Here is a 23,725-nt window from a genome sequence, read left to right as displayed (position 1 = left end):
AGTACTTGGAAAATTATAAAATTTTGATAAAATAAATCAAGGAAGATACAAACAAGTGGAAGCATATACTGTGTTCATGGATAGAAAGAATAAACATCACTAAAATGTCTATATTACCCAAAGCAATTTATAAATTTAATGCAATTCCTATTAAAATACCAATGGCATACTTCAAAAATATAGAACACATATTCCTAAAATTTATATGGAACCCAAAAAGAACACAAATAGTCTCAGCAATCTTGAAAAGAAAAATAGAGTGGGTGGTATCACACTTCCTGATATCAAGCTATATTACAAGGTCATTGTACTCAAAACAGCTTGGTACTGGCATAAGAACAGGCATATAGATCAATAGAACAGAACAGAAAACCCAGAAATAAAACCACACAATTGATATTTGACAAAGAAGATAAGAGCATACAGTAGAGTAAAGACAGTCTCTTTAACAAATGGTTTTGGGAAAATTGGACAGCTACCTGCAAAAAAATGAAACTAGACCACCAACTTACACCATTCACAGAAATAATCTCAAAATGAAGAAAAGACTTAAATGTAAGTCACGAAACCATAATTATCTTAGAAGAAAACATAGGTAGTAAGCTCTCTGACATCTCTCACAGCAATATATTTGCTGATTTATCTCCACGGGCAAGTGAAATAAAGGACAGGATGAACAGATGGGACTATATCAAACTAAAAAGTTTTTGCACAGCTATAGACAATATGAGCAAAATAAAAAGACAAATCACACAATGGGAGAACATATTCGACAATATGTCTGATAAGGGGTTAATAACCAAAATTTATAAAGAACTTGTAAAACTCAACACCAGGAAGGTAAACAATCCAATCAAAAAATGGGCAAAAGAAATAAATAGACACTTCGCCAATGAGGACATACACAGATGGCCAATAAGCAGATGAAAAAATGTTCAACATCACTAGTCATTAGAGAAATGCAAATTAAAAGCACAATGAGATATCACCTCACACCAGTCAGAATGGCGCTCATTAACAAAACAACACATAATAAGAGCTGCTGAGGATGTGGAGAAAAGGGAACCCTCCTGCACTGCTGGTGGGAATGCAGACAGGTGAAAGCACTGTGGGAAATAGTATGGAGATTCCTCAAAAAATTAAAAATAGAACTGCCTTCTGACCCAGCCATCCCACTTTTAGGAATATATCCCAAGAACACCATATCACTGAATCAGAAGGAGAAATGCACCCCCATGTTTATGGCAGCATTGTTTACAATAGCCAAGATCTGGAAACAGCCCAAGTTGTCAGTCAGTGGACAAGTGGATTAAAAAGCTTTTGTACATATATACAATGGAATACTATGCGGTCATGAAAAAGAAGAAAATATTACCTTTTCTGACAACATGGATGGACCTGGAAACTATTATGTTAAGTGAAATAAGCCAGGCAGAGAAAGAAAAATATCATATGACCTCACTCATTTGAGGAATCCAATGAACAATGTGAACTGAGGAAGGGAATAGAGGCAGAGACGAGATTAAAGGGACCAGAGGGAAAATGGACAGAGGGAAAGGGGATGAGAGGATGGGATCAGAGAAGGGAAAGAAATTGGTGAAATTATATATACATAACACAGCATTATAGAGAGCAGGAAAGCAAATCCTGGAAGGAAGAGGGGAGGGTGTTGAGGGAGGGGCCAAGGGGAATGTGGAGGGGAACACGGGGGTGGGGGGATGTATTCAGAGGGACACCTGAATCTATTTAAACACAATAAACTAAAATCAATTAAGGGATAAAAATGTTTACTATAAAAAAAAGAAAGATAAATACTGTATAATCTCACTTATATTTGATTCTAAAAAACCAAACTCATAGAAACATCATGGTGGAGAATGTGGTAAAAATGGGTCAAGGTACTCAAGGGGTATAAACTTTCAGTTATGAGATAAATTCTAGGGATGTAATATACAGTATGATGATTATACTTAACAATACTGTATTGTTCGCAAAACGGTTAACATAATACACCATATCAACAAAACAAAGAACAAAAACCACATGATCTTATCAATAGATGCAGAAAAGGCTTTTGATAAAATACAACACAATTTTATGTTTAAGACTCTCAACAAAATGGGTATAGAAGGAAAATATCTCAACATGATAAAGGCCATATATGATAAACCATCATCCAACATCATATTAAACAGCATAAAACTGAGGACTTTCTACCTTAAATCAGGAACAAGACAGGGTTGTCCACTCTCTCCACTCTTATTCAACGTGGTGCTAGAAGTTCTGGCCAGAGCAATCAGACAAGACAAAGAAATAAAAGGTATCCATATCGGAAAAGAAGAAGTAAAGGTATCACTTTTTGCTGATGATATGATCCTATACATCGAAAACCCGAAGGACTCCACAAAAAGATTATTAGAAACAATAAACCAATACAGTAAGGTCGCAGGATACAAAATTAACATACAAAAGTCCATAGCCTTTCTATATGCCAACAATGAAATATTAGAAAACGAACTCAAAAAAATAATCCCCTTCACGATTGCAACAAAAAAAATAAAATACCTAGGAATAAACATAACAAAGAATGTAAAGGACCTATATAATGAAAATTACAAAGCATTGTTAAGGGAAATCGAAAAAGATACAATGAAATGGAAAAATATTCCTTGTTCTTGGATAGGAAGAATAAATATAATCAAAATGGCCATATTACCCAAAGCAATATACAAATTTAATGCAATTCCCATCAAAATTTCTATGAGATTTTTTAAAGAAATGGAACAAAAAATCATCAGATTTATATGGAACTATAAAAAACCCGGAATAGCCAAAACAATCCTAAGGAAAAAGAATGAAGCTGGGGGCATTACAATATCTGACTTTATATTATAGGGCCACGATAATCAAAACAGCATGGTATTGGCAGAAAAATAGACACACTCAGACCAATGGAACAGAATAGAAAGCCCAGAAATAAAACCACATATATATGGTCAAATAATCTTTGATAAAGGGGCCAACAACACACAATGGAGAAAAGAAAGCCTCTTCAACAAATGGTGTTGGGAAAACTGGAAAGCCACATGCAAAAGAATGAAACTCGACTACAGCCTGTCCCCATGTACTAAAATTAATTCAAAATGGATCAAAGACCTAAATATAAGACATGAAACAATAAAGTACATAGAAGAAGACATAGGTACTAAAATCATGGACCTGGGTTTTAAAGAACATTTTATGAACTTGACTCCAATGGCAAGAGAAGTGAAGGCAAAGATAAATGAATGGGACTACATCAGAATAAAAAGTTTTTGCTCAGCAAGAGAAACTGATATCAAAATAAACAGACAGCCAACTATATGGGAACTGATATTTTCAAACGACAGCTCAGATAAGGGCCTAATATCCAAAATTTACAAAGAACTCATAAAACTCAACAACAAACAAACAAACAATCCAATAAAAAAAATGGGAAGAGGACATGAACAGACACTTCTCCCAGGAAGAGATACAAATGGCCAACAGATATATGAAAAGATGCTCAGCTTCATTAGTTATTAGAGAAATGCAAATCAAAACTACAATGAGATACCACCTCACTCCTGTTAGATTAGCTATTATCAACAAGACGGGTAATAGCAAATGTTGGAGAGGCTGTGGAGAAAAAGGAACCCTCATTCACTGTTGGTGGGACTGTAAAGTAGTACAACCATTATGGAGCAAAGTATGGTGGTTCCTCAAAAAACTGCAAATAGAACTACCTTATGACCCAGCAATCCCTCTACTGGGTATATACCCCAAAACCTCAGAAACATTGATACGTGAAGACACATGTAGCCCCATGTTCATTGCAGCACTGTTCACAGTGGCCAAGACATGGAAACAACCAAAAAGCCCTTCAATAGAAGACTGGATAAAGAAGATGTGGCACATATACACTATGGAATACTACTCAGCCATAAGAAATGATGACATCAGATCATTTACAGCAAAATGGTGGGATCTTGATAACATTATAAGAAGTGAAATAAGTAAATCAGAAAAAAACAAGAACTACATGATTCCATACATTGGTGGAACATAAAAATGAGACTAAGAGACATGGACAAGAGTGTGGTGGTTACCAAGGGTGGGGGGGAGGGAGGACATGGGAGGGAGGGAGGGAGAGAGTTAGGGGGAGGGGGAGGGGCACAGAGAACTAGATAGAGGGTGACAGAGGATAATCTGACTTTGGGCGAGGGGTTTGCAACATAATTTAATGACAAAATAACCTAGACATGTTTTCTTTGAATATATGTACCCTGATTTATTAATGTCATCCCATTACCATTAATAAAAATTTATTTAAAAAAAAAACAATACTGTATTGTTTACTTCAAAGTTCTAAAAGAATAAATCTTAAAAGTTCTCACCATACACAAAAAATATATATATGTAAATATATGAAGCAATAGATACATCAACTAAACTTATTGTGGTAAGTTTAAAAAATATACATATTTCAAATCATTATACCATACCTCTTAAACTTGTACAAAATTTCAATTATATCTCAATGAAGCTGGGAAGAAAACAATCTAAGAAGCCTAGCTTAACTCAACTGTCCTTTGTATTATTTGTAATGGTGCCATTTTATAATGTAAAATGAACAGTAATAGCACAGAATGGAATAGGTTACATTTACTGACGTATGTCATTTGTAATTCTGAGGTGATAAAGATAATATAGATGCCATTAATACTCAATTCAAAATCACTCTATATTTTCCCTAAAGCATGAAGTCTGAATGTATTTGGGATTGATGGCTGTCATTTTCAGAGAAAAATAAGCACTGCTATTTCTTGGAATTTAGATTACTCCACCCATAATCCACCTTCAAGATTTATTCTTTTCATTCTTTTTGCATTAAGGTCCATATATTTTTTTTCTCCTGACCACAGGAATCTTAGTAGGCATATATTGAAAGTTCTCTACTTATTTTCCATAGTTCTCAACTGCTTTTACAGAATTGGTATCTGTCTCTCTGTGCTGCTTTCAAAGTGAATTACTCAGAACTCCTTTTATTTAATTCTTTGCCTGTGTTCAATCTAAAGTTTCATTGATTGAGGTTCCTTTTATATCTATTGATTTCTTTTCTAGGTAGTGCTCTTCTTTCATATTACCCGTTTTCATAATTTCTTGTCTTTTTAATTTAAAAAACTCTTATATTGCTATAAATATACACATTTTAATGGTTTTTTCATGTAGAGTTATAACATTAATTTTACCTGGAGTAAGTGTTCCCTTTTTATTTTTATTGGTTATATTCCTCCAAAACCAGATTAATGGTACATTACAGAAAATAGGGATGTATTTAACATTATGTGTTCATCAACACTCTTCTAATAAAACAGTTTCTTCACTCATTAACAAGGAAGTTAATTTTGCTCTTATTCAGAAAGGTAGAAGCAAAATATGAAATGACATTCGTGGTTCCTCCCAGGTGAAATTATTTTCCCTTTAATTTATCCCAATTTTATTTTTGTTCTATTTATTTATTTATTTATTTATTTATTTTGTATTTTTCTGAAGTTGGAAACGGGGAGGCAGTCAGACAGACTCCCGCATGCGCTTGACAGGGATCCACCCGGCATGCCCACCAGGGGGCGATGCTCTGCCCATCTGGGGCGTCACTCTGTTGCAACCAGAGCCATTCTAGCACCTGAGGCAGAGGCCACAGAGCCATCCTCAGCGCCCGGGCCAACTTTGTTCCAATGGAGCCTCGGCTGCGGGAGGGGAAGAGAGAGACAGAGAGGAAGGAGAGGGGGAAGGGTGGAGAAGCAGATGGGCACATCTTCTGTGTGCCCTGGCCGGGAATCAAACCTGGGACTCCTGCATGCCAGGCCAATGCTCTACCACAATTTATCCCAATTTTAAATTCTATTTTCTTGAAAGAATTTATATTGTTAGAGGAATGAAATGAGAAGTTGGAATCAGTATGGCTGGAAGCAATCACGCGCAGTGCCAACATCTGTAAAAACTATTAAAAATAAGATTCCTGCTACAGATCATGCACTTGATCTGAAATCATTCATTTTGTAATCTCCACTAATCACTCCCTTCTGACTTTTCCTTTTTCCTGTAGTGAGCACCATGTGATTTTTTTTTATTTTTGCTGTGCACTCAGGTTTAAACACAAACTTAGGGAGTGTAAACCTTTATCAGAAGCCATCCTAGTGAGACAGAACTGTTTTCATGATGTATAAGGATCCCTCTGCCAGGTTCAGCTTAACACAAAATCCAGGGAAGCATTAATATTGCCATACAGATTAAGAAATACAGATCAAAGATTTTATTCATCCCTGAGATCACAGGTAGATGCCATATCACTTACTTAATTTTTCCCAATTGTTTTATAACTTTAAGTATTATCAAACTGGGTAATTTTCTACAATGGTTGTATCTGTTAGTAACACCATAATACTTTCATCTATTGGTTCAGCAAACAAAACGCTTCTAATAACTGTATATCAAGAGGTGTTTTATAGGATGTTCTAGCTTTTTTATTTAAAATCAGTTGAAATATTAAATGAGTGTTTTGAAAGCTCTTGAATTCTCTCTGAAAAACATATTGTAGATTCATAATTACATAATTGGCTTATTCACACTTTTCTTAAAACTGTTTTGGGTAGATTAACCAATTACTGATCACTCATTGATATAAAATAAAATACAAATTTTTAATCCTAAACTCACTAAGGCACCATCCCATATTTGCCACTTTTGTCAGTTATATTAGGCATAGTTGCAAAACTGCTTGGATTGTGTTATTGTCAGTCAACCCGGAAGAGAATTTTAAAGTTATTTATTCAACAAATATCTCTTTGGCATTTATCATACAGCAGACATTACCTCTACTCCATCTGGATCTGTCAGACTGCCCTTACAGTTTCTGTGCACCCCCTCCCCAACATCTGTGCTGCTTCTTCCAATGGCCTGCCCTTACTACCCCCTTCATAAAACTTCCTTGGGCAATGAGGGTCACTTTGCCTATTTCTCCTAAAGGGCAGAGAACCAAGGGGGCCTAGGAGTTTATGTCCTCTAAGAGTGTTTATTTCCGATGATTGACTAGCGGAGTGCTGGCTCCTTCTACCTGAGCCAGGAAAAGGGAGGTGGAAGATCCCAGCGCTCTCAGTGAGATCAGGACGAGGCTCCTCGGCCAAGTGTCAGGTGGGACTTCATTTGAAGCATGCTTGCACCCTTGCTTGGCTCTTCCTTTGCCCTGTCCTGTTCCCCTCCCCTCGCTCTCTTTCTTCTGGAAACACTTTCTAATGAAAGCATCTGCACCCAAACCCTCACCCTGGTGTTTGCTTCTGGGAAGCCTAACCCAAGACCCTTGTGGCACTTGTGGGATTGGATGCTAAGAACAAATCAGTGAAAAAATTAGACACAGACACTATTCACAGGAGCTCACAGTCTCATGAAAAAGATGGGACGTTCAATCAGCAGTAATGTAGACTATGAGAGGCTCTCTCAGACAGTGCCTTGGGAGTAATCTCTTAGGGTGGCAATTGTCAGAGGTGGCTCACCAGAGGAAGTAACATTGAAACTAAGACCTAAAGGTTAAATAGGAGTCATCCACACAAAGGTGGAAGAGGGCAAAGGCCCAGAGGGGAGAGAGTATATAGCTCCATCGTTTAGTAAAGAAATCTACAGAGAGCTTGTGTATTACTGCAATGTCCTCTAAACTCAAGGGTTAGAAGCAGGACTTCATTGAATTAGGACCTTGTGGAAGATCTATTTTTGCATTCAACAAACATATTTGTGTACTTTGTTACTACTTCACATACCTTACAATAGAAAATGAGAGTCCCGGCAAGAACCATATAATTAAGTAATTATTGAGGTCACAAACCAAGACCTTTAGAAATTCAAAAGCACAAAGGATCATTTTGGGCTACAGGGGTCCAGTTATTCAAGGTTCAGTTATTCAACGAAAGATTTCCAAGGTGTTAGTTGGCAGAGAGATGAAGACCGTATTCTAGGTGGTAAGTCCTAAAAGAAGAAATCGTCAGGTCATACTCAAAGGTATGGAAAGATAGATCCCCTCTCCATAGGCAGATTTCCTGATTCATCGAGGTAACTAATCACAATTTTGTATATATATGTAGAAAAATACACATTTTTCTGCAATCCCTTTTATTAACTAGTCGTATTCCAAGTGCTAGCCACATGTAGTTAATCACTGCTCCACTAAACAAAGTAGTTCTAAATACTACCTCAAAATATAGAAGTTAACATTTTCCCATACGTGATTTTCTCCTATACAAATGTTCCTAAGAAGCAAGAGAGTTTCAGCCACATTATTTAAAACAAGATTTTCAATAGAGACGCACTGACATTTTGGCTAGATAATTCTTTGTTGGGAGGGGGGCAGATTTCCTGTGTATAGAAGAATATTCTGCAGCATTCGTGGCCTCTACTAACTGGATGCCAGTAGCATCCATCTTTCCAAATTGTGACATCAAAAATGTGTCTGGATATTGTCAAATGTCCCTGTGGGAGAGCAGGGTTTTAAATTGCTTCAGTTTAAAACCACTGAATTGGATGATCCCTTTCGATGCTGGGAACCAGGGGTGTTTGGGTTCCTACAGCCTAGTAGAAAGGTAGGTCTCATAAAGACTTATATTTATGAGGTCCCAGGTTTGAAACCCCAAGGTCTTCAGTTTGAGCACAAGCTCACCAGCTTGAGCACAGGGTCACTGGCTTGAGCACAGGATCATTAACATAATCCCAAAGTCACTGTTTTCAAACCCAAGATCACTGGCCTGAGCCCAAGGTTGCTGGTTTGAACAAGAAGTCCCTGGCTCAGCTTGATGCCCCTGGTCAAGGCATGTATGAGAAACAATCAATGAACAACTGAAGTGATGCAACTATAAGTTGATACTTCTCATCCCTCTCCCTTCCTGTCTCTGTCTCTCTCTCAAAATTTTTTCAAAAAGAATTATATTCATGAGAATTGTCATGCCACAGAGGAAACCCTGCCTCGCAAGAGGATTTCAGCTTTCCCAGCCTTCACTGTGCTGCCAAGAGCATCCACACTCTACCACCTCTGACCATTGCAAGACATTGTATTCAGTTTGAATGGTGTTTCTTCAGGAGGTACACCGGAGAAAGCCTTTTCCTTTACTTTTTCCATCACATTTCATGAGGTAGTCCAAGATTTATTACTTTCAGACAAAAGGAATTGATTCTGGGTAAACAGAAAAATAATCTATTGGAAGGCTATCAGGAAGATTATTAGGAAATCACACAGTATAAAAAATAAATAAAAACAGACTCAGAAAATAGTTAAGAACCAAGGGAGACCCCCTTTCAGTCCAATACTTTATCACAGAAACAGCCTGGCTAGGATGCAGCTGTTGGGGTTACAATTACTGTCCATTCTTGCTGCCTCTGGATACTTGACCCCAACGCTGTCATTATGAATATTTTCCAATTTCACTGTGACTCTGAATCATTGTCCCATTGCAATCTCTAATAGCTTTCACCAGCATTTACTAGTCCTTGCATATAGGATGCAAGAAATGTTGAATGTGGTAAGATAAGTCATGATCCATCTTCACACAACACTTGGTCCATTTTCACTGCTACTGTATCGCCTCTCTCCTTAAGGTCTGCACTCTAAGCTGTTATAGCTGCTTTCTCAAAATACACATTGGGTATGCATTGGATGCTTAGAAGCTGTCAACCAGCATCAGCAAACCATGACTGATCCTATCATTGGGGAGGAATTCAATTTGTTTCCCCAGAGTCACTGTCCTTTCTTCCTTTGACCCTCTTCTTTTTCCTTTTCCTCTTAGCCACCTCTAATAGCCCTTAGAGTATCCCTGTCCCACTTTCAGAATGTCTTTTTTTTTTTTTTTTTTTTTTTTTTGTATTTTTCCGAAGCTGGAAACGGGGAGAGACAGTCAGACAGACTCCCACATGCGCCCCACCGGGATCCACCTGGCACGCCCACCAGGGGGCAGCGCTCTGCCCACCAGGGGGCGATGCTCTGCCCCTCCGGGGCGTCGCTCTGTTGCTACCAGAGCCACTCTAGCACCTGGGGCAGAGGCCAAGGAGCCATCCCCAGCGCCAGGGCCATCTTTGCTCCAATGGAGCCTTGGCTGCAGGAGGGGAAGAGAGAGACAGAGAGGAAGGAGAGGGGGAGGGGTGGAGAAGCAGATGGGCGCTTCTCCTGTGTGCCCTGGCCGGGAATCGAACCCGGGACCCCTTGCACGCCAGGCCGACGCTCTACCACTAAGCCAACCGGCCAGAGCAGGATGTCTTTTTTGCTGGGCCCTAATGGCCTTTACCTCCTTGCTAAATTGTTCCCTAAAGTTAATAAACAATAATAAGCAAAAATTGTGGCTAAGCTGATTCATTGTAATGACATTGCACAGCTATTGTTCTGTTTTTCATCCGTTCACTGATTCACGCAACAAATATTTATGGAGTGCTCACCATATACTAAGCTCAGGGGCACACCTTGCAGGTGCAAAATAACCAAAACCAGCCTCTGAATCTGTGAGGCGTACAGTGTAGTCAGGAAGACGGACGTTCATCGAATAATCACAGAAAGAAATACTAAGTCAGAACCAGGACAACAATCAGAAGGAGATCATGTGAAATCCTATAATTTGGAAGCTATTTTGATGCTATAATAGTCAGAAAGTCCTGAGGAGGACTGAGGGATGAGCAGAAGTAAAGTGAGGAGAATAAGGAGTAGCATTTCATGAAAAATAAAGAGTATCAACAGGAAGAAATTTGGGAAATTCAAAGGAATTAAAAAGGCCCAAGAGGTCAGGCAGAAAGAGCAAGGAGGAGCATATATATCTGCCTCCCCAATCTCCAGTTTTGCTCAGTCAAATGTAAGTAAAGCCAAACACTTTTATTAGCCGAGGAAAAAAGGATTTGGGGCTAGTTATAAGAAAGTCAATGAGCCACGGACATAGATAAAAAGTGAAGTGGTTACCAAGGAAGGGGGATGTGGGAGAGGGGGTGTGGGGAGGGGAGTGCAGGGAAGGGTGCAGGGGGACAAATATAAGGTGATGGAAAATAGTTTGACTTTGAGTGATGGCTATACAACATAATCAACAGTTCAAATGCTATAGAAACATTTACCTGAAACCTATGTACTCTTATTGATCAATGTCTCCCTGTTAAAGTTGATTTTCTTTCTTTCTTTTTTTTTTTTTTTTCATTTTTCCGAAGCTGGAAACGGGGAGGCAGTCAGACAGACTCCCGCATGCACCCGACCAGGATCCACCCAGAATGCCTACCAGGGGGCAATGCTCTGCCCCTCTGGGGCGTCGCTCTGTTGCATCCAGAGCCATTCTAGCGCCTGAAGCAGAGGCCACAGAGCCATCCTCAGCGCCCGGGCCATCTTTGCTCCAATGGAGCCCCAGCTGCGGGAGGGGAAGAGAGAGACAGAGAGGAAGGAGAGGAGGAGGGGTGGAGAAGCAGGTGGGTGCTTCTCCTGTGTGCCCTGGCCGGGAATCAAACCCGGGACTCCTGCACACCAGGTCGACGCTCTACCACTGAGCCAACCAGCCAGGGCTAAAGTTGATTTTCTAAATAAATTTTTTTTAAAAAGTCAATGAGGCCAACTTGAAAAGGGAGTAAAAAAAAACAAACCCCTCTTGTTGAAATCAACCATGATTTATCCAACCCATGAACTGGTTCTTTCTGTAATTTATGGAAAAGCCAAAGACCTTGGTGTACACACCTCCTCCAAACAAACTGTCTTCTGAATTCAGTTGCTATGACTGATATCCATCTACTTCACCGAAGACAGGGAACTCTGGGAACTTCTAGTTATCGTTGTCACTGCCAGCCACATATCAGAGTTCACTAGTATCATTTTTTTTATGCCAGAATGATAGGCGCTTAATGGAAAATTAGGAAGAATTGCTTCTAAGAAATCCTGTTTCTGAAAGAGCTCAAAGAGAAGCTGAGTAAGCCTTGCAGTCGAAGGCCTGTGAGTGGCCCATGTGACCCGGTCTGTAATTACTCAGAGCAAAGTAGGATGTCAGCAGGAGGGCAGCTCTGCTCTTGACAGCAGAGCATCTGAAAGCAAGGCTGGAAGCAAGCAAGGCACAGCCAGCCTCCTGTCTTCATTTCCACTCGGTTGGCCCGGCAGCCTCCCCTGCTAGGGTTGGTATCATGTTAGAGCCAGACTCATCTCCCGGAAAGCTGGACTCACCACTTCTTTTTACCCAAAAAGAGTGGACTTCGTGGGTACTTACATAAGCAGCTTATTTGAAGCAGGAAATTTCATTTGATGCTACCAACTTATTTTCTAAGATTAAAAAGGAGAGAGAGAAAGACAGAGAGAGAGCAAGGAGAGGAAAGCGGCCACTGGGGGGCTCCTGCTGCTGCAGGCCAATGACTTTCTCAGTGGCCTCCCTCTGATGCCTCTGAGAACGATTTTCAAATTTGGAAGCACCTGTCACTCATTCTGCAGCCTGGATCTACAGCTGGAAAGAGAAAAAGCCTGAAAATGCCTTGATAAAGATAAAACCGGAAAATTACAGTTGATGTGTGTCACACCTTTGTCTGTCTCAATTTTGTGGATTCTAAAGCCCTGCTTGGGGGGGGGGAGGATATAGACAGTAGTCAAACGTGGGCAGACAGAGCTAGAAATAGTGAGTAGAGTAAAAAGTGAAAAAAAAGTATAAAAGGGAGATGGCAGCATTTCAGAAGGTGAAGAAGAGATAGGAACTGAGAAGAAAAAAGACGCAGTTAGAAAGGAAAAGGCACCTGTATGTGGTGGGTAAGAAGGAAATAAGAAACAGAGAATATCCCTTCAACAAGAATCTACTGAGTCAATTCTATGCAATGTTTCTGTGTTAGCAGGTAGTGAGCGGTAAAGATAAATCAATTAAATAAGATCGCAATGAAGAGCAATGATATGCAAAATAGCATGTTCTCTGCAAATAAGAACATAGCAGAAATACTCAGTGTAAGTGATCTGTCACAGTTCAGGGAGAAAAACAGATCTTCGCTTGCAGTAAGTATGTAAGAAAAAATAGTTCAGTGGTTTACACGGAATGGGTTCATTTATAAAGCACTGCTTTTAAGTTGAATTTTATCTGACATTCAGCTTTCCTAAACATTCTCCTTTGAACTCACAACTTTCCTTAATATAGCTGCCACTAGCCCACACAGCAACATTAAAAAAAAAAAAAGGTATTTTATTTCTTCAAGGCAATTTACTTCACTTCCATCTATTGCAAAATTGTCATGATGTGCTGCTGGCTTTCTTAGAACAAAGACTACTAGATAGTAGTCAAAACTGTATCCGAATAAATATGTACATCCTTCATGTGTTCAGTGTCAACGATGACTCATGATATGTGTGTCCTAATGTGGTGCTCAGTCTACACCACCATACTCAACAGCCTTACCTTGAATGCTGATATATACCTCTTTCTTAGACCAGGACTTGCAAATTACAATAAAAAAATGTTTCTGCATCATTCTTGTTCAGGGCTTCAAAATGAGGCCAATGTGCCCCATAACTATGCTTGCTTTTATGTAAAACTTTGAAAAAATAGAGTATTTAGGTTAAAAACCCAAATTTATATTCCCTTGAAAAATTAGCTCTGACAATACTAAGTCTTTGGTACCTTGTTGCAATAACTAGCTAGAGCAGAATAGCTCTGCCCATTGAAGCCAAAGGCACACCCTCTGAAGAACACCCCTTTTCCCATTCTTCACTATTCCTTATCAGTTTCTGCAATGCTGAAGCCCGGGAGTCAATGTCACTCATCGTCTTTCCACTGCGGTCTTGTTTATATTTGATCTGCTCCTCATATTTATGTGTGCTGCCTGGACCCTGTATACAACTGATTTTAAAAACTCTAATCTAAAGCTATGTTGTCCACACTAGTCACATGTGGCTATTTAAATTTAAATTATTTAAAATAACATAAAATTTCTATTTCAATTCCTCAGTTGCACCAGCCACAACTCAAGTGCTCACTAGTTACCCATGACTGGTGATTACCACATTGGACAGCACAGATAGAAAGCACTTCCATCACTGCCAGAAGTACTGTTGGGCAATGCTAATCTAGAGAAGGAAGAAGAACAAAGACCAGTATTCCCCCCAGATTTTTGTCCCCCCTACAAGACACAAGACCCAAAATATATTAGTAGGTGTTCTGTGGTCATATAACATTAGAGAACACTGTGTACATTAGTGTTTTATGACTGCTGTACCAATTTACTGCAAACTTAGTGGCTTAAAACAACACTTATTATTTTATAGTTCTAGTGGCCAAAAGTCCCAAGTGGGTTTCTTTAGGTTAAAATCAAGGTGTCGGTCACCTGTGTTTCTTTTGGAGGATCTGACGATAAACTATTTTCTGGCCTTTTTCAGCTCTAGAAGCTGCCTTTCCATCTTCAAAGCCAGTCAAATCTTTCTCTGCCTAACTCTAAAAGTGACTTGTGCTTCCCTTCTTCCATTTATAAGGACATTAATATTACAAACTGAAACATTCACAGGCATTTTTTTAATGTGGGCTACAATCTTAGAGTTGAAACTATTGGATGATATTAACATTAGAATTAACCACTTTGAGTGCCTTTGAATATTTCCGATTTTCCAAAGATTTGGGAAGCATGGGATAGTTGACATCTGAGATATACAAACAATAGTCAGACAAGGTGTAAACACAGGAAAGAGGTGAAAAAATTCTAATTAAGAGGATGTTTTACATTCTGTAGGGGTCACTCCCTAGTACATGTACTGGGTCCCAGGTACTGTGAATGTTAGCCACTAAGGGTTCAAAAACGCCCCTTTCTCAAGAAAATTGCCCTCTGTTGATAGGAGTCACATGGCTAGAAATGTTCACCGACTTCCAAGACAGCCTATAGTCAGTGACTAATCAATATGGTAGTTCAAAAGACTGGGACCCTCCTTTTATAAAAGGAAAACTTTGTTGTATCACTGATGCTCTACCAGGGTATCAGACTAAGGCAAAATTTTTCCTAAAATAACCTTGCTCTTTCTTCTTTACTGTCCTGCCTCCCTCACATGCTTACAGGTTCTCCTAAGAGCATCTCTACCATAAATCAAGTGCACCTGAATCCTTGTCTCAGGCTCTGGTTTTAAGAGACCTAATCTAAGATACGGGGATCAGCAAGAAGTCATGGAGGAGGTGACCTTATAGCTGAGCCTTGTTGTATACACAGGCATTTAATGTTCAATGAATGGGAAAAAGATTTTTGTATTTCATGTAGACATAATGGGTAAAGGAAGGCATTGAGGTATACTTGGAGACCACTGGGCACCTTCATAAAGCTAGAGCAGCGGTTCTCAAAGTGTGTGCCCTAGAAGATTTTCAGGTGCACCCTATGGTAATCCAGAGAAATATGTGCCTGTTGGGGACCAATGAACCAACAGGGTTTTTGGAGTTTAGATTTTTGGGGGACAGAGGTGGGGGGAATTGGCTGTAAACTGACAGTCTGCCTGACCCCCAACTCACTTGCCTGATTAGGTTGCAAAAGGCTGTTAAGCTGTGGTGCTGGATTGTTTACACTACCTCCCATGTTCCCCAGAAAGACTGGAGGCAAGCTTCTTCTATCCTTTGGTGTAAAGTTAAGATGATGTATATGGTTGGGGTTTTCTGCACCCAACAAAATTAAGAGTAAAAAACGAAATTCGGCCCTGGCCAGTTGGCTCAGTGGTAGAGCGTCGGCCTGGCGTGCGGAAGTCCCGGGTTTGATTCCCGGCCAGGGCACACAGGAGAAGCGCCCATCTGCTTCTCCACCCCTCCCCCTCTCCTTCCTCTCTGTCTCTCTCTTCCCCTCCCGCAGCCAAGGCTCCATTGGAGCAAAGATAGCCCAGGCGTTGGGGATGGCTCTGTGGCCTCTGCCTCAGGCGCTAGACTGGCTCTGGTCGCAACAGAGCGACGCCCCAAATGGGCAGAACATCACCCCCTGGTGGGCGTGCCGGGTGGATCCCGGTTGGGCGCATGCGGGAGTCTGACTGCCTCCCCGTTTCCAGCTTCAGAAAAATACAAAAAAAAAAAAAAAAGAAATTCTTCAATGTATTGACGAGAAAATGAGAGTTTGCCTTTCAAATATATGCTCAAACATTGAAGAAATTGCTAGAACACATCAGGCTCATGTTTCTCATAAACACAAGAATAAAGAAACTTAACACATTTGCACTGGGACCTGCAGAATTTACTAAATCTTACTAAGAATGTATCTAATATATATAAAAAGATAACTTTTTTGTCTTTTTTTATTTTTAACCCCTATTTTTTATGAATTCTAAAAGCATAACTCAAAAATTGTAACATAAAAATGTTTTTTAATGTCAGAATAAATTTAATTTTGTTGTATTTATTTCATTTAATTACCATAAAAGCACACTTGGATTTTATATTTATTTTAATATTTGACTTAATTATTATAACATATTTCTCAGATATTTGTATATAGGGCACCTACAATTATTTTTAGGATTTTTTTTGTATTTTTTTTTTTTTGTATTTTTCTGAAGCTGGAAACGGGGAGAGACAGTCCGACAGACTCCGCATGTGCCCGACAGGGATCCACCCGGCACGCCCACCAGGGGGCGACGCTCTGCCCACCAGGGGGCGATGCTCTGCCCCTCCGAGGCATCGCTCTGCTGCGACCAGAGCCACTCCAGCACCTGGGGCAGAGGCCAAGGAGCCATCCCCAGCGCCGGGGCCATCTTCGCTCCAATGGTGCTTCACTGCAGGAGGGGAAGAGAGAGACAGAGAGGAAGGAGAGGGAGAGGGATGGAGAAGCAGATGGGCACTTCTCCTGTGTGCCCTGGCCGGGAATCAAACCCAGGACTTCTTCTGCATGCCAGGCCGATGCTCTACCACTGAGCCAACTGGCCAGGGCCTGTATTTGTAGGATTTTAAATGCACCCCGACTTCAAAAAGTTTGAGAACCACTGAGCTAGAGTATAAAAAACTTGGACGCTTAGGGAAAGTTATAATCCCTAGACATAGGAAGAACTTTAAAGACCAGTTAGGAAGCTAAGTCAGTAGCCTCATATAGGGCTAGACTTCAGCAATAACAGCTAGAATCCACTAACAATTGACCCAGAGTCTTGGGAAATTATGTAGTTTACAAAGTAAACATAGACTAAATGTGCTTAAATGTTTGGATGTGGCACAGAAAGATACTGTAGGCTCAGATTTCAATTTAGAAACACTCCAACCTGCAGCAAAAATACACTGTTCATTACTGGAACTTAACCAAATGACTAGTCAGAAAGACCAAGCATAAAATGAAAGGGAGGAAGGAAAAGAACCTGCCAACTCAGCACGACTTGACAGGTGTTCAAGAATTTAGGCTAATTAATTGACCACATGGTTGAAGAACTAAGACAGTTTCCTTGTTTGGAACTACACAGGCTATCCAATCTGGCAGGAGTGAAGATGGAGGGATATGGAGAAACAGGGAGACATCATTGAAGTCGAGATAAAAAGTAATGAGAGCACTAAAAAAGGGGAGGGGGCTAAAAATTTGAAGATAGTAATAAACAAATAGGAAGTACAGCGATTTAGATGGCCATCCCACAGGAGAATAAAATATGGATCTAAGACCTAGACACCTTAGATGACTGGCAAAAAACGGCATGACTTTCAAGTCTTAAGAGAACTACTTGAAAATGATAATAAAAGCTGAAAGCTAATGTACTGAAGATATACTTACCATCTGCCACACCTACATAAGTACTCTCAGAAAAGCTCTACTTACAGAAGCTAAAAATATTCATTTCCCAAAAAAAGGTTATTACTTTAATAACACAAATACCCTGTAATAGACTTACTGAAACAATGAAAATGGGCAGAACAGAGGGAGGGGCACCTAGCCCGGGAAGCATGAGACAGTCAGTCCGACTTGCTTTGAACGTCTCTCTAGCTTAACCAAAATAGAAACAATTCAACCCTTTCAGTTTCCCCAAGGGTAAGATAGTGTCAGGGAAAATGCATCACCGTAAGCCTGGGTCCTGGCTCTATTTTCATCACTAATAAGCTTTGGGACCTTGCAAAAATCATAGCTTTCCTGAAGCTCTGTTTGTTCTCTTACCTACGAAATGAAAGGAGCTGCACAGAAAGTTAAATCCAACTACTCTAACATGCTATTCTTCTATTCTGAAGCCTGCAGTAACCATTCTTAGACACTCAAGCGACAAAGTAGGACGATTCAGTTTCTATCTCATAGCAATCAGCTCTGTTGATGGCCGTGTCAACTGACTTGACTTGAAAGTATTTCATATAAACGTAGTTTACTACTGAGAACTACTTTCCTTCTGGATCTGACTTGCCACTAGTTCCCCTGGTATGAGACCATCAGATTTCTCTTTTTTCATTTTTTATTTTCCTTTTTTTTTCTTGCAATTATTAAAATAACCAGTTAACTTCTACGGTTATGTGATCTAATAAAAAGAGCACAGTATCGCGGGGCAGAAGCCCTGAAATCCAATTCCTGCCATATCGCTTGTGGATTTCATGGACATTGTGAAAGTCATTTAACTCTGAATAGAGAGAAGCCATAATTGATTTGTCCTCATAATATCATCAGACTCAAATGACATGTAAGATAAGAAAAAGTGCTATATGTTGGTAAACCTGAATCTCAGGTTTCACAAATGGAAATTTGCCAAGTCATAATTTTATTTCTACACTGAATGTAATTTCTATTTTGAGCTCCCCTTCTTCTAGGTATGAAAAATTAACCTCAGTCAATTCCGATCGTTTCCCACTTCTGCAGCATTTGTGCCCATAGTCCTAGAAGGCTACCTAGTACCAAGGCATTGGGGTGGTTTTCACTTGTTACTTGTCCCTGCTGACATCGGGCATGACTGTCCCTCACCCACCCCTACACGTTCTCTAGTTGTCTGTCCCTTCAGGTCACAACTGCTGCATTTGCTTCTTCACAACTGCAAAGCTGCTCCCGGTCTGGCAAAACTTGCAAAGGAGAAGAGAAAAAAAAAATGAACAGAGAGGTAAAAGAACTAACATCAAGATGAGTAACAGATGCTAAGGGAGGAAAATGCAAAGAAAATGGTGGCCAGAGGCATTAAGAAACTCAGAGAAGTCTAACAGTAAAGGAAAACCAAATTGAAGCTACAGATAACTTTTGTGAGAACAGTTTCCCTTTGATTAGTAAACATACAACCCTAATTGCAGAGGTGGAGAAGGAATACTTAGTAGTGAATGTGACAATTTAAAAAGAAAAAGTTGTTTTCTTTAAAAATGTAATTGCAATGATGTTTACTTTGGAAAAGGGTGAGAGTCATATTCAAAGGTTTAACTTAGAATGCAGTGATTAAGTAAATGGAAGAAGAGAGCTCTTCATACTGGTCAGTGAGACCTGACCACAAAGAGTGATTAAAATTCATTACTATCAAATTTTCTCTCCCTAAGTAAGATAAAATATTTAAGCCCAGGAAAATTATGGCCGCCACTTCTTTGAACTAGTCTTAGGCGTAAATAGCCAATGACATGAAATCTCTTCTACTGTAACAGCCTGACCCAATGAGTGACCAGTGAGTAATAAAACAGGCACCATTTCTGGTGGATGAGGGAGGGGAGAAGATTAGTGGAATTGTTCCGGTTGCCACAACTTACTACTTCGCACTATTGCCTATGACCAAACGATTCCTTTCCATTTAAAGAACATCATGTGTAATCAAATCAATCATCTCAAAGTGACTGTTATCAGAGCACTTAACACCAGGTGCATTCATTGTCAATCATGCCCAGACTATGAAAATCCTCTACCCTAAGTTATTCTCTTAGGGTTGTAAGATAGAAGGGAAAATGAGCAGGTATCACCATGGCTTTCTGCTCCTTCCCCCTCAATCCACAAAGCCCAATAAACTCACATTTCTAAAGCGTCAAACATTTAGTGCAGAGTATTTGATTCAGCTGAGTGATGGAGTGAGTTAAGAAGAATTTTGGTAAATTTATTTCCCCCAATTATTCTGCCTAGCTCAGAGAAGTCATCCGAAACAGGAGGGGGGAAAATATGCTTTGGTAACTCATGTCAAAAATTGGTTTAGTCTTAGACTTATGTAACAAAAAAGGCTCAAATATGCTTGCATACTAATCTAGACCAGCGATTTTCAACTGATATTCTGTGGCTCACTGGTGTGCCACAAGAATTTTTAAAACATGCAATAGCTATTTAGTCAGGGGCACCAACCTATTTTCCCTTAGCTTGTCAAATAAAGTAATGACAATAGCCAACACAACAATAGCCATCCTGTGTGAATGAATTAAATTATATCTACCTTTTTGTCAGATCAGCAAAAATATATATATATTTTTGATCACAAAATTTTAAATATTTTATTTATTGATTTTTAGAGAGATGAGAGAGAGAGAGAAGGAGGATGGGGGGAGTAGGAAGCATCAATATGCAGTAGTTGTTTCTCATATGTGCCTTGACCAGGCAAGCCTAGGGTTTCAAACCAGCGACCTCGGCGTTCCAGGTTGGCTTTATCCACTGCATCACCACAGGTCAGGCAGTGTGCTGCAGAATTTTAATAATTAGTTTATGTGTGCCATGTGTGAAAAAGATTGAAAATCACTGGTCACACCCACTGCCTTATTCTCAAATTGGTAAAATGAAGGTCAGGGAGGTTTTGTGTCTTACCCAAGAAATTACATTGGCAACACCGTGCATGGAACAGCAGAGCAGAGTGGACAGTTTAAAAATAGAACTCAAAAACATGAACAATTGCCCTGGCTGGTTGGCTCAGTGGTAGAGCGTCGGCCTGGCGTGCGGGGGTCACCAGTTCGATTCCGGCCAGGGCACATAGGAGAAGCGCCCATTTGCTTCTCCACCACCCCCCTCCTTCCTCTCTGTCTCTCTCTTCCCCTCCCGCAGCTAAGGCTCCATTGGAGCAAAGATGGCCCGGGCGCTGGGGATGGCTCCTTGGCCTCTGCCCCAGGAGCTAGAGTGGCTCTGGTCGCGGCAGACCCCCGGAGGGGCGGAGCATCGCCCCTGGTGGGCATGCTGGGTGGATCCCAGTCAGGCGCATGTGGGAGTCTGACTGTCTCTCCCCGTTTCCAGCTTCAGAAAAAAAAAAAAAAAAAAACACGGACAATTAATTTTTGACATATGCAAGGCAATTCCATGAAGAAAGAATAGCCTTTTCAATATATGGTGCTGAACTAATTCAAATCCACATGTAAAAAGAAACTTTGATCCATAGACTATACTATACATTCATATTGACTTAAAATGGCTCAAAGGCATACATGTAAAACCTAAAGTGCTAAAACTTTTCGAGGGAGACAGGATAAAATCTTTGTGACCTTGGATTAAGCTAATCATTCATAAAGTAGCCACCAAAAGTATAATCAATACATGAAAATATTGATAAATCAAACTTCATCAAAAGCAAAAAGTTTTGCTCTATAAAAGATATTGTTATGAGAATAAAAAGACAAATTATGCCCTGATTGAGAAAATACTTGCAGAACATATCTGATCAAGATATTGAATGCATATTCCATACGTAGGTGGGACATAAAAGTGAGACTAAGAGACATTGATAAGAGTGTGGTGGTTACGAGGGGAGGGGGGAGAGGGAGAGGGAAAGGGGAGGGGGAAGGGCACAAAGAAAACTAGATAGAAGGTGACAGAGGACAATCTGACTTTGGGTGATGGGTATGCAACATAATTGAACGACAAGATAACCTGGACATGTTATCTTTGAATATATGTATCCTGATTTATTGATGTCGCCCCATTAAAAAAATAAAATTATTAAACACACACACACACACACACAAAAGAGATATTGAATGCAGAATATTTAATTTTAAAAAAACCCTCTCAAAACAACAATGACCCCTACCCAGGAAGCGGGAGGTGGCCCAGAGCTCCCTTGCTGGGAGGTGGACAGCACTGTCCTTCCCTTGGCAGGGGTACAATAAAGCAACACTGGTAGCCAGGAAGTCCTCAGTCTCTCAGAGGCCCATCCTAAAAGTTGGACAGGGCAGCAAAGAATTTCCATCTTGCTCCTACAGTTAAGAAACCTTCCTTGCCCTGGCCGGTTGGCTCAGCGGTAGAGTGTCGGCCTGGCGTGCGGGGGAACCGGGTTCGATTACCGGCCAGGGCACATAAGAGAAGCGCCTATTTGCTTCTCCACCCCCCCCCCTCCTTCCTCTCTGTCTCTCTCTTCCCCTCCCACAACCGAGGCTCCATTGGAGCAAAGATGGCCCGGGCGCTGGGGATGGCTCCTTGGCCTCTGCCCCAGGCGCTAGAGTGGCTCTGGTCGTGGCAGAGCGACGCCCCGAAGGGGCAGAGCATCGCCCCCTGGTGGGCGTACCAGGTGGATCCTGGTCTGGCGCATGCGGGAATCTGTCTGTCTCTCCCCCGTTTCCAGCTTCAGAAAAATACAAAAAAAAAAAAGAAAAGAAAAGAAAAATAAACCTTCCTTAACTGTATTAAAAGATAGTGGAGAGGAGCTGGGAGGTAGGGCTTCTGCGCCGATGCAGAGCGAAAGCTGAACAGAACCGGAGCAAGTGGCATACACACGCCAGAGATACGCAGGGACGGGGCAGAGATGATTGTGATGAGCCGCTGGTGTCTGTCTTGTCTCAGGCGTCATTCAGCCATTCAGCCCAGCTCGCTAGCAGTCATGGTCCTGGGTTTGCAAGTCTAAATTGAAGAGCTGGAGCTGGCAGCTGGTCTCCGCCTGTGTCAAATATACAGTGGTTGCAGAGTGACCTCAGAGAGAGAATGGAGGTCACCACTGTGGCCACCTGAGGGGGTTATGGGGGTTCCAACTGGGTGACCAGCTACCTCCTGATGTTCAGTGATAGGGGCAAGTACTGGAACCAATAACAAATAATATCGACATAGGACAACATTGAGGTTTTTCAGGAAATGCAAATGCAGACTGCTGTGTACTGTAGACTCCAGCTATCAGAGCCAGATTTCTGTGCTTCGCCTCTTAAGAGTGGAACCCCAAGGGTAGAATTGGAATATGAACTGAAGTGTTTAGATGTGCGTATATCTTCTGCACAAATGAATGAATGAAAGGGGGTAGTTCAGTGAGACTCAAGCAGGCTTTTCCCATCATCTCAGTAGCGTATTCAGCCTCATAAAGAATAGGCATAGAACACAGGGAGAACTGAGGGAGAAGACTGGAAGAGAAGAAATGTATAGAAGTCTTTAAACTATGCTGATTTGGTTAAATGTAGACTGATTAAGAGAAAATTATGGATTCTATCTAATAAATGGCACACAAGTCAATTAAAAAACTCAACATGGCAGTGCATTTCTCCTTCTGGAACCGTTCTATGGTGTTTTTGGGGTATATTTCTAAAAGTGGGATGGCTGGGTCAAAAGGCTGTTTGATTTTCAATTTTTTGAGGAATCTCCATACTGTTTTCCACAGTGGCTGCACCAGTGGTGCAGCACCAGTGGCTACCAGCAGTGCAGGGTAGCAGCATTGTTCACAATAGTGAAGATCTGGAAACAGCCCAAGTGTCCATCAGAGGATGAGTGGATTAAAAAGCTTTGGTTCATAACATTATATGAAGTGAAATAAGTAAATCAGAAAAAACCAGGAACTGCATTATTCCATACGTAGGTGGGACATAAAAGTGAGACTAAGAGACATTGATAAGAGTGTGGTGGTTATGGGGGGGAGGGGGGAGGGGAGAAAGGGAGAGGGAAA

The sequence above is a fragment of the Saccopteryx bilineata genome, chromosome 10 (assembly GCF_036850765.1).
Source record: "Saccopteryx bilineata isolate mSacBil1 chromosome 10, mSacBil1_pri_phased_curated, whole genome shotgun sequence".
Lineage (NCBI taxonomy): Eukaryota > Metazoa > Chordata > Mammalia > Chiroptera > Emballonuridae > Saccopteryx > Saccopteryx bilineata.
This window is presented reverse-complemented; position numbering follows the sequence as displayed.